This window comes from Thermobia domestica, chromosome 4 (genome assembly GCF_964235325.1).
Source record: "Thermobia domestica chromosome 4, izTheDome1.hap1.1, whole genome shotgun sequence".
NCBI lineage: Eukaryota > Metazoa > Arthropoda > Insecta > Zygentoma > Lepismatidae > Thermobia > Thermobia domestica.
This window is the reverse complement of record NC_137457.1, coordinates 58,919,821-58,931,845: the sequence shown is the minus strand read 5'-3', so window position 1 is coordinate 58,931,845 and position 12,025 is coordinate 58,919,821. Positions and strand designations below refer to the sequence as shown.

General features: G+C 32.0%; 1 long non-coding RNA gene across 5 annotated transcripts in view; it reads right to left on the bottom strand.

Moving 5' to 3' along the window:
* Positions 1-12,025, bottom strand: part of LOC145683314 (uncharacterized) — a 564,956-nt gene that overhangs the window by 213,886 nt on the left and 339,045 nt on the right. For all 5 annotated transcript variants that reach the window (XR_014131021.1, XR_014131022.1, XR_014131023.1 and 2 more), the window contains one exon: positions 7,881-7,904. This is a non-coding gene — a long non-coding RNA (uncharacterized LOC145683314). The remainder of the gene's footprint in view (positions 1-7,880; positions 7,905-12,025) is intronic.

Here is a 12,025-nt window from a genome sequence, read left to right as displayed (position 1 = left end):
TATACAAAGTTTTACAAAAATGACATTTTATGACTGAAACCATACAAGTATCATCTTATTCCCAAAAAATTGCCAATGTACTGTTAGTAATTATATCATAATATTTGGCACATATAATACATATCATTCTCTTATCACTAGTATAAAGATGTCCTAATTAAAATTAGTTTTCTGACTGTAATTTATTGTGCCATACAGAACGTGGTTTAAATTTTCCTTGACGATGCAGCAATTTCATTTTAAAAGCAGCACAAAGATTTGCTTCCAATTCCACGTGTTTGAACATATCTGCTCCAAACAAAGTAGAAAAGCAATCTAACGGAGTACATGAAGAATCAAGACCAACGATAAACACTACAGATTCTTCGCAAACAGGAAAATACGGTTGGACATCATGAGTGGACCACCTTCTGTCACTTTCTTGTACATTCCTATGGGATGAACTTGCACATGGATCATCCAGCAACAAGGATTAACATCACCCAACCCAGAACTAGTGTCGCTTTCTCCGCCACTCCATCCTAACAGATAGTCTTGATCTTCATCTCCTTCTAAATCAATGTGACTTACGTCAAATGCTGATAGTTCACCAAGCACACCTAAAATATTCTCAGCATCTACATAATCATGGATGTGTGTGGAAGCTATTGTATCAAAGTACAAACGTCGAGCTCAATTAGAAAGAAGGAACACTGGATAGTACTAGTGGTGACATATGTTGACTGTATGGCTAATGAAATACTTCTCTTCAATGTAGTAGTGACGAATGTCGAGTACGTCCGTTATAATGCATTTAAAATGTAAAACATGCGTTGTACGAACAAAGATACTACGTGTTAAACGTATACTCAACAGATTTTATACCATGAGATAAAATCCACCTTCCAACGCAAATGTAAAGATCGTGTTTCTTTATCTTAGAACATATTTAGAATCCATATTTTTCACGTAATGTTTGTATGCATAATAAGAGTAAGATATGATAAAAGACTTTTCGTAACACCGTATGTCATATGAACGTTTTCAATTATCTTTCCAGAATTCAATATGAATATAGTAGTATGATATTATACTAAGCATTTTGTAAAGTCTGGCATTATTTTATATTTGTTCGTAAATGCAAAATATCATTAGAAAATATGAGTATGTTTAAGAATATGCAGGTAAGATATAGAAGATAATTGTTACATTTAAATTTAATAATGAAATGTTTCACCAACTTATTGCTGATATATATCAGAGAAATGCATAAGGCTGACAAAGCTTCTCACTTCAGTAGTATAAATTTGAATATATTGAGATGTGAAACATTGGTTCGTCTATCTAGAAGAAACTACTTCAATATAGTTCAATTTTTAACTAATATCATGGATAAAATACATTTTGTTATACTTCAGTTCTTGTCTATTTAATTCTTTCGGTAATGCAAATAGTACCTCGAAATTAAGTATTTTCAATTTTAGGTGTTCCTTGTCTTTCCAACAAATTTGTGCGTCTTGTCCAGATTTAGCAATATTTAGAGAAAGTTAAACATTTCATCTTTTACGACAGTACAGTAAAATAGTTTTTCCCACTTCATTCATATGTTGGTTTAGAAATGGAAATTTTAAAACTTTTCTCTCTCGTGGGAAAGTTGTTTTATACTTTGATAAGATCTTTGTTCGTAGCTGAATTTAGATATTCTATTCTTGGTTTTATTCTTCCAGATTGTCTTCTGCCCTTCCCTCTCTCAACACGGTTGTCCAAACGGATTACCAAATAAGCTTCCTAAACACCTGTTTCTTCCTTTTCTAACACCTTTATGATATCTCATCCTTCGTTAGTTTCCTTTAGTACTTGTTCGTACATATTTCCTTTCGGCCTATTATATGCGCATGGTTCTGCACCCCAACAACATTTAAATTTTTTCCAGCTTGGATAATTCACCTTCTGTCTACCAGTCTGACAGGTAAGTCCCTTCGTCCACACCATTGCCTTGATAAATCATTTCCGATAATCAAGCGACACATTTCTTGATGTCAGCGGCTCTATCTTCCAATTGCATACTTATTTAGCTTGCACTATTCTTTATCCTGTGTATTATTTAATACTTCCGTCCGAGAATACTTGAATTATTAAATAGGAGAACGTCTTAAAGTCTTAGATTTACTCTTTTTATAGCCCCTTTTTGTATTGTTCCTGTGCACATTGTCATTTAGGTTTTCTTCTTACTTATCTTCCTTTCCAGTGCTTTCCACTCCATTGTTCTAGTTTGCAAGTGTTTCCTGCAAGAAACGTTTCTGTTCTCAGCTATCAGTGCTATGTGAACAATAAACCTGACTTTCCTGAAAACATGGCCATTTACGCCTTTCTCGATCCTATCCATTTTATTCATAAATTCTTCAATGGAAACGTTGAAAAGGAGAGATGAACATGCTCATCCTTGCTTTACTCCTTTATGTATTCCCGCTTCCATTTGATATCTTCCTATAACAGATGCCTAGTTATTTTAAAGCTGTTATATCATTCTTTTGTCTCTGTAATCAAACTCCAGTTTCTTCAACGCTTTGAACATGATATTTCAATCTACCTTGTCAAAAGATTTCTCTATATTTACAAATGTACTGCTCAATGATGAACCGTAGGCTCGGTTTTGCTTCTCCTAATTCCGCTTTCCTCCTTAATCGAAACTGATCGTCTGATAGCCGTTCCTCGACTTCCCTTCCACACGTTTTGTGATAATTTTGCATAGTATTTCCGATGCACGGGAAAACAAATTTATATGTAAAGTCAAAATATATATGTTCATATTGACATTATTGGCGGACATCCACACAATTGTATTGCATATGGTATTAATATGCCAATAGTTCCATACTAAAGAGTGAGGACGAAAATTCACGGCGGAGTGTTATGTTGTGCTGTGGAAATCAAGAGACTATCCAGTTACGTTCCTGTACTCATTTACTTTCAGTCGACAGTTATCTTTGGACAAGCATCAGCTATAACGAATTATTTGTGACTGCTTTATATACGAATCTCTTTGTGTTAAAAAGATGTATGTGTGACAAGCAAAATTTGTGGGAAACAATATAAAAGTGGTTTCGTAGCAATTTATTTACTTTATGAAAAAAATGGTTATTGATCATTTATTAGCTTCATAGGATATAAGGGCAACATGTATATACTATTGAGAACGAAGTTAAACTATGAAATTGAGAACGAAGTTAAACTATAAAATAGATTACACATAATTAATCTATAAGAACTCAAGTAACAAATAACATCTTGTCTACACATTTGAAATTGATTCCTACTTGAAAGGCAAAACATGGGTTTTTTATCAATAATTATGACATAAACTAGAAACTGTAAACACTTAAGAAATTGAGTTAATATCTATTTCTATCAAACTGTAATAATGCGATGTAGTGGTACAGTGGGTATGAATTTAACATGTAAAGATGCAAAGTAGGTAACATGTCTAACGAGACAGGTAGAGTTATTGAATTTGCCATAACATGCCATTAAAAAGATTTCATCCCGCACCATTAGAACATTGTCAAACAAAAAAATTGAAATACTATTATCTCCAACTAACTTAGTTATAAATCTTGAAATAAATAAAATTTTTCAAACACATTTACGTATATATACACGAAATATAATACAAACATGAAAGTAAAAATATTTTAAAATTCAATGAAAATTACAATCTCAAATTCTATAAATCAATATTATCTTTTCTTTTAACCCAATATTCAATGATATTATGCATGAAAAAGCAGTATGAAATTTGTATTATATCAACTTGTATTATCATCTTGATTCTTCAACACACATTGATACTTATCAATAATTTACTTGTTACTAAGGGTAGATATATTTCGCTTATGGATAAACATTTTATGTTTAAACGAAAAAACTTGAAAATAATTATGTTAAAAGAGGCTCATAACAAGAATCAGTTACTGTGGTCAATTTGTTTCCATTACCTAATAGGTGTTGTGTATTAAGTCTTCAAATATTTATCCTGGGTCATATACAATACGCAGTACACACAAAGCATCTTCAGGACTGTTAATTTCATCGAATTGAATGTTCAATATTTTCTGAACAAATTGAAGTAATACTCAGTCAAATGAAACATTCTGTATAAATATGGACTGTAGATTGAATAATAGCATGTACACAAAAGACAAACAAGTAGGTACATGCTTATTATTTAACTCTAATGCAAACAATCTAAGTGTTGAACATAACAATTTTAGGGGTTTAGAAGGAACACTGAAACATTGAATACAAGAACGGATAGATATAACTGGCCTAATATATGGTTCGATGTTTTATATAATTTTGTTAGTGCACGTCTTCATAATTCAAAGATAAGACATAGAACTTAATTTTAGCACGGTTCGTTTGCAAAAACACTGAATTATCCTTGGAATTTATCAATTTACTTCTTCCTTTTTCTAGCTTTGTTATCTGCTAATTGAGGAAGGTTATTTGCTTTTAGTATGATCGAGTATTTCATGAACACGGAAGACGCTAATATTGGATAGAATTCCGCCTACTAGACCATATATTGACGGAATTACCTAAGTATTAGTTGAATATTTTCTTATAGTAAGCTGTTGTTAAAAATGTTAAATTAAAAATATTTAAATCAATAGATATGGTACTTTGCTAATTGATTTTGTCCAATTGTGATTGCACATTTTTACCTTTCGGCCTCTAAGCTCATCTCCTTTCCATATTCAACTCGGATATTGTTATGAGCTTTAAAATAATAGCGGGAAAGAAATTGGACTAATATACATAAATTGTCATAACACCATAGCACTTGGGTTCCATGAAAGGTGCTTGTGAGGGAATAATCATATTTCCTTTGCCTATTAATATATATTCTTTATTCTCCGTAATTAAAATTTGAAAGTAGGGCGTGGTTCGTAAGTAAATTCATTTTAATTAAGATATCGTGGATGTACACCTTTAATATTTTATTTATTTACATCTTTTCAACTTACTTTTTCTAAAGAATCTCCTTTGATTGCGAAGTGTTATTATTGCCTATCGCTCCACGTTTGTATTATCGGTTAATATATATACACAATACATTGAAATTATTATTTACTTTTCATATTATTGCTTTTGTTGTTAGTGGCATTAATATCGCGTCGAACAATATGCTTAGCTAAAAAAAAGATAACTTTTATTAAGGTAGTGAATTTAAAGTAAATTTTTATCAGTATAAACTCTTTTAGCTTTCATTAACATTTCAAATTAGAAAATTTAATCATTGTAGTTCATTGAAGTACAGTTCAGAACTTTAATCATTTTTATCTCTGTCATTTTCGGAAGTGAACCAAATACTCACTTTGTGTGATCGGATCTGGATTAATGTATATTTAAATGTTTAGTTTGTAAGACGATAGCGATAATTTGAGAAACCCTGTGATGCTTTGCCAGATTAGAGGAATCACCGCGCAAGCGCTATTATGTGTAAATATGTCCTAGATTTAATTTTTATCCCTTTTACAAATTTTGAAGACACTATTTGTTTTTATTAGGCTTTTGGTGCAGACAGTAACAGCAGTTAGCATTTCTTACACAGTGTTAACTTTCTTTTCGATTTCAGAAAGGCACAGGGTTATAGCTAGCAACGCTCGTTGATCAAGTAGCGTCCTATGGTTGTTAATAGTTGGTTTAACTTGCACCATTTTTACTCACTCTCCCTTATCTTGTTACGCTTATGCGAGTGAGCATGAGGTATATACATCCAAGGAAGGAGAACGACGTTAGAACAGCAAAACTCATATATATGCCGGGTGTTTCAAAAAAACACTGAAGACGTTTCGGAGATTATTTCTGCCATCAAGGAAGGCAAAAGTTTAGACAAGCTTGGGTGCACATATGCTTCCTTTCGGAGTTATAGGTTGCCGAAAACAAAAAAAAAAAAAAGCTTCGAAACTCCATAGCTCCAACGGTATGGGATCTATCCTGTATATTCATTGTGCCAAGTGTCAATTATGATTTGATTTTGAGATTTGTTACACATAGTCTATTGGAACAAAAGAAGAATATTCCTAGAATCGTTTACAACAATTAGATTACCTCGTGTCAATATGCTACTCTATATCGACGGCAGATTTTTCAAAGTTGAATTCAACATAAGCAATGTTTCTAGCAATTCGTTCATTTAAGTAGTGTTTAAATGTCCATATAATACCTATATGGAATGTCCGAATGATAGTTAAAATGCGCAAACACAAATCATGCGTTTCTCCTGCCTGTTTACAAATATTCAACTTTTTTTGAAAAAGTGCACATCTGATGAGTTTTCTCCTTAAATGTTGGACGATCTACCCATTCCTCAAAATCGAGCGACTGCTTCAATTCAAAAGTTATCTAATTCTTTTGCCTTGCATTGTCAAACTTCTATTAAAATACTTCTACTAATTAAAATTCAGCTTATAATGCGATTGAGTTTTTTCAATCAGAGTTAAATAATCTATTTTATAGCTAGGAAAACATTAATTTATAATGCAAGATATACGAGTCAATTATATAAAAGCTGTATATGTGACTCATAAGTAAATATTCCAAAGTGAAATCCAATAGGCTGTGTTATACCGATAGATCATAACACCTAACATGAAAGACGTAAAACAATGAAGACCTAGAAGTTTTTTAGATATCTAATATAGTTCTTTATTCCAAAATAGAATGAGATTTAAATTGATATAAGATAATAGAAAATCTACATATTATATCGTTCAAAAGTTTAAGAGATGTTTCCAAGGTACAAACAATGTCTAAATTAGTAAAAGTCCCTAAGCGAAGGAAAAGTTCGTATGAAGGAAAGTGGGATAACAAGAATTATTTAGTGAATCTACTTTATAAACTCTGCTGTCTTTAATTATAGCCCTGAGAGCAAAATGATCCTATATAAATATGTAGAACTATCTCTTTCTCTCTCTCTATCTCTCTCTCTCTCTGTATACTGTTATTGTAATATATATATATATATATATATATATATATATATATATATATATATATATATATATATATATATATATATATATATATATACAATAAATTGAAATTATTGCTCACTTTTCTTTTTTTTTGATTCTGTTGTTAGTAGTTTTAATATCGGGTCGAACAATATGCTTAGCCCAAAAAAATTCTTGAGTTAGTAAATTTAAAGAAAAAAGTATCAGTATAAACACTTTTAGCTTTCATTAACATTTCAAATTAGAAAATTTTAATCATTTTTATCTCTGTCATTTTTGGAAATGAACCGAATATACACTTTGTGTGATCGTATCTGGAATAATGTATATTTACATTTTTAGTTTGTAAGACGATAGCGATAATTTGTGAAAACCTTGAGATGCCTTGCGAAATTAGAGAATTCGCTGAGCCATCGCTGTTATGTAAAAATATGTCTTAGATTTAATTTTTATTCCTTTTATAAATTTTGAAGTTACTATTCGTATTACTGTGTATAAACATTATATATACAATACCGAATATTTTTAATTATATATATTTAATGAAATATTAGAATCTTTTAGATTTTCTGTACGAAGTTCAAGATATAACCATATCCGAATGATAAGGCGTAAGAAATTATAAAGGAAGAATTACATGAATCAAAACCATATATTAAAAGAAAGAACCTTGCATTTTAATCTGGAATAACAAATTGTGTAACCATTGGAACTTGAGAAGCATGAAAAAGATTTTTATTATTCTTTTTGCTTTTTTCGTGACCTTTATTACCTGAAAGTACACGGTAGTCAGTCGAACGGAATATCGCGTTAGTTGTCGTCGTATATTCTTATCGTGCAATCATATCCATGCAAGAGAAAGTGTACTTAAACAATTCTTACCTGGTCTTCCTTTTGGTCGACGACCTGAAATTGTGAAAATTGTACACTTAGTACAGCTGTTTCTTACATGGAAGATATCAAATATATAATATTTGAATACTTTGACAAAAAATAAATACGATAAAAAGATGGGCTGATTTTTTTATTAAAAATGTTGATTGCATTCATGTAATTGTATTATTAACTTTCGTGATGTGAGTTGCTTTATTTTTGGCATATAGTAATATTAAATACCATTATATCTTCAAAACAGAACATGGTAGTAGCATTTTCCAAACAATAAAATTTTCCAACATACTAGGCTCCTGTAATAAATGTCATTCTTGACATATAAATACCAAACATGATACTATCGCAATCACTTATAACTCTATATTTCTTGACGTGAATCATACGAAGAAGCAAGGTCGAAGTGTGTAAATTTCTGGCCATTCTCTGATTTCTTGGTGCAGTAGTGTTGGCAATGAAATCAATATACTGGAATCAATATTTAAAGTTCCAAATTACTATTTGAATATTTTTTCCTGACTAGTATAAATCTAGTTTTGAGCTAGTAGTCAACATATTTTAAGCCTTAATATAAAATCCGGTTCCGAGCGCGAATGCGAAAACATGTTTCGGAATCTTAGAAGATATTTACAATCCACGTGTTTCACTTAATATTTATAATCATAATATGGGTACGGTAAAAGAACAAACTTTTGCATTACACTTGTATGTCATATCGACTCTGCCCCTCGAAAAACCGCTATGTTACATTAGTGGTCAAAATGAGTTATGCTGTGCAAATAAGCCTCAAAGCTGCCACCCAGTGGTCTTATAATGTGATAATTGAATATTCCATTCTTTCGCCAAAAAAATGAAAAAATAATAGAAAGCTTCAAGTTCTATCCAGGTAAGTATTGATTTTTTGTCCTTTTAAAAACACAAAAGTTAAACCGACATGTACTATGTAAATACGAAAAATATAACATAATATTGTTGAAGCAAACGACATGTAATATATGAACAGTAAGTATGCGTACCTTTAATAATATGGGTGTAGATTAAAAAGTTAATTAACATATTTAAACTTCATAATGAAACATGTCCACTATTCCATGTGGATATATTTCAGTGAAAAGCATAAGGATGAAAATGCTCCTGACTTCAGTAGTAGAACGTTAACAGTATTGAAAGATAAAACATCGGTCCTTGTACATTGAATAAACTATTTCTATACGATTCAATTTTTAACTAATATACTCAATAATACATTTTTTAAGTTACACCTGAGTTCTTTCCTCTTACTCCGGTTCCAAAGCGGAAAATGTGCCCCGAAATAAAGTGCTTTGAGTTTCATTCATTTGTTGTCTTAGAAACAGTTTTGTGATCCTAGTCCAGGTTTAGCAATATCTGGAGAATGTCAAGTATAAAGTAAACTCTTCTCCTTCCTCACCTCAACAATAGGTCTGTGGGTAAATGAAAATTTTTAAAACTTTTCTCTCCCTTGGGGGAACTGTTTTATGCTTTGATACGGTTCCTTTTCGTAACTCCATTTAGATATATTCTATCACTAGTCTTGATCGTCCTGGTTTTCCTTCTGCCTTTCCCTCCATCCACACGGTGATCCAAATCATAGTGCCGAATCAGAATACAAAAATTGCTCTCTCTTCCTTTTTATATCACCTTCATTATCTGTCGTGCATAGTTAGCGTCCTTTAGTACTTATTCATACCTTTTCCTTTCGGATCATGAGATACGCAACATTCAGCGCTAATAGTTCCTTTAAAATGTCTACAGCTTATATATTTCAGCTTTTCTCACTTTCAACGTCTCTGGTTCGTTTCCGCGCTCCATACCATCGTCTTAATAAATCGTTTTCGAACACCTGACGATAAATTTCTTGATTTTAGCAGTCATCTTTTAGTATTACATACATGTTTAGCCTGCATTATTTTTGATCTTCCACTGCTTCCGTCCAAGAATAATAGATTACTTAAAATGGGGTCTTCAATTTTATCTTCTTTAAGCCATTAATTTGTCTCTTTCTGTCCTGCTCTTGTTCTCCTTATCATTTTGGTTTACTCCTTATTTATCTTCATTTTGCATTTTTTTTGGTGACCGTTCAGGTACGCAGGGGCTTCCTTCATCTCCTTTTTCTTCTCCAGTATCCGTGCTATGCCAGCAACAAAACCATATTGTGATCAAATCTTACCATTTACAAGCACCTTTACGACTTTCTCGTTTTTCATTAAAGGATTTTTCACAGCCTCTTCTATATAGACGTTAAGCAGGTAAGATGAAAGTCAACATCCATGCGTTAATTCACTACTTATGCTTGCTTCCTTTTGATATCATTATATATCAGCTGTCTCATTACTGCATAATTGATATATTACTATTGTGTCTATGTAATTAATCTTTAGATCAGTCAACGCTCTGAACACGATATTAAAATATAGGTTTTCAAACGCTTTTCTTATATCTACAAATGCTTTAACTAATCATTTTTTATTCTTACTCAGTATTGTTTTCATTATTACCGTTTTCCCTCCTGAATCCGAACTTGTCCTTCAACAGGTGTTCTTCGATATTCTCTTCCATTAGTTAAGGGGTAATTTTGCACAGCATTTTTGAATCACGGGAAAGTATATTTATATGTAATATCAAACTATATATTTTTATGTTGAAATTATCCGTGAACACAAACATAAATAAGGTTATTACTTATGGTATTAATATGTTAAGGTTCCAGAATAAAAAGTAAAGTAGGCAATTCACCGCGGCGTGTTAGATTGTGCACAGTGGAAGTGAGGATGATATTTCGTTTCGTTGTTTTAGTCATCTTTGGACAAGGATCAGCTATAACGAATTCCGTGTGACCGTTTTACATATCTGATAACATCAGTGATGATTCAAACTTGAATGATTACTAATATTTGTTAGTTTTCAAAATAGTATGAATAATCTTTCACATCAAAGTCGTTTTGTACATCTCCACTGCGCTCCTAAACTCTCCAATTATCAACAAGAGACGTCCAATACAATATTAAACACATCATACATCCAACTCTCACTCTACATAGTATTCGGTACATATTAAGGTTTCTAATCCATAGAGATGAATAATTTACATCACCGTGGCAACGATGCTTAAAGTTATAATTATACCTTTAGGTATAATATTTTAACACAGTTGTAAGTATGATGTCCACCAAGACTACCAGAATTCATTGTAGACGCTGCAAAAGACATCCATATACTTGCTAGCCACTTCTTCAGTGAATATTAGCAAGATAGTTGTTTGGTATTTAGAAAGGACATTTTAGCTTCTCAGGCTACAGTGTGTCATCTTTATTGCATCATATCGGTAGTTGGTCTACCAATTTCGCAATTCCGATGGAATTCTACGTGCCATTTACATTTTGTGAAAAATGTTTTTGCCTTTTATTACACTAATTCAAAGTACATTATCAACTTTGTAGTCTGTAGCACTTCTTAATTATCTTCTCTGGTCCTTGCTTCGGGTATCAATCGGTTGTGTGAAAGAGCTGTTTAGAATGACAAACTACGAAGTAGTAGCTTTACAAGGCTAAAAGTTTAAATTGAAATTCATCGCCCCTGAATGATATCGTTTATTATTTTTGTTCAAACTTTATATTTGTCGGGGTATATCATCTGGTAATGTTTAGCGCTTGTAAAACCAGTATGCCACTCGCACCATTCAGCATATTGCGAGAGAAGTTGGGACTGGTAATTTATAGCCACACAATAAACCTGTGTGGAACCCAACTTAATAAAAACACCACTTTGCACGCACACCCGTGTTGTAACCTCCTGAATATTACCGTTGGAGAATATACGCCTGTGAAAGTATTTGACTTTAAATAATACTGGACTCAGTGACTAACTGGTAGGAAAGAAATCTCTATTTGCTTCAGCTTCGCACCAAAACACTAGTGGTTGTTCGAGTATTTAAAAAAAAACATATTCGCGATTTGCCCTAAGTAAGAAATTAGAGTTTCAACTTACCGGTGATACGCTTGAACGTCAGAAAGTTGTTCGATATTTTCAAGAATGTAGTTCTTTAACCAGAGGCGACCACCACCAAATCTGTTACCGCTTATTTTGTTTGGTTGCGTGTTTCTGTTGTTGATGTTGTG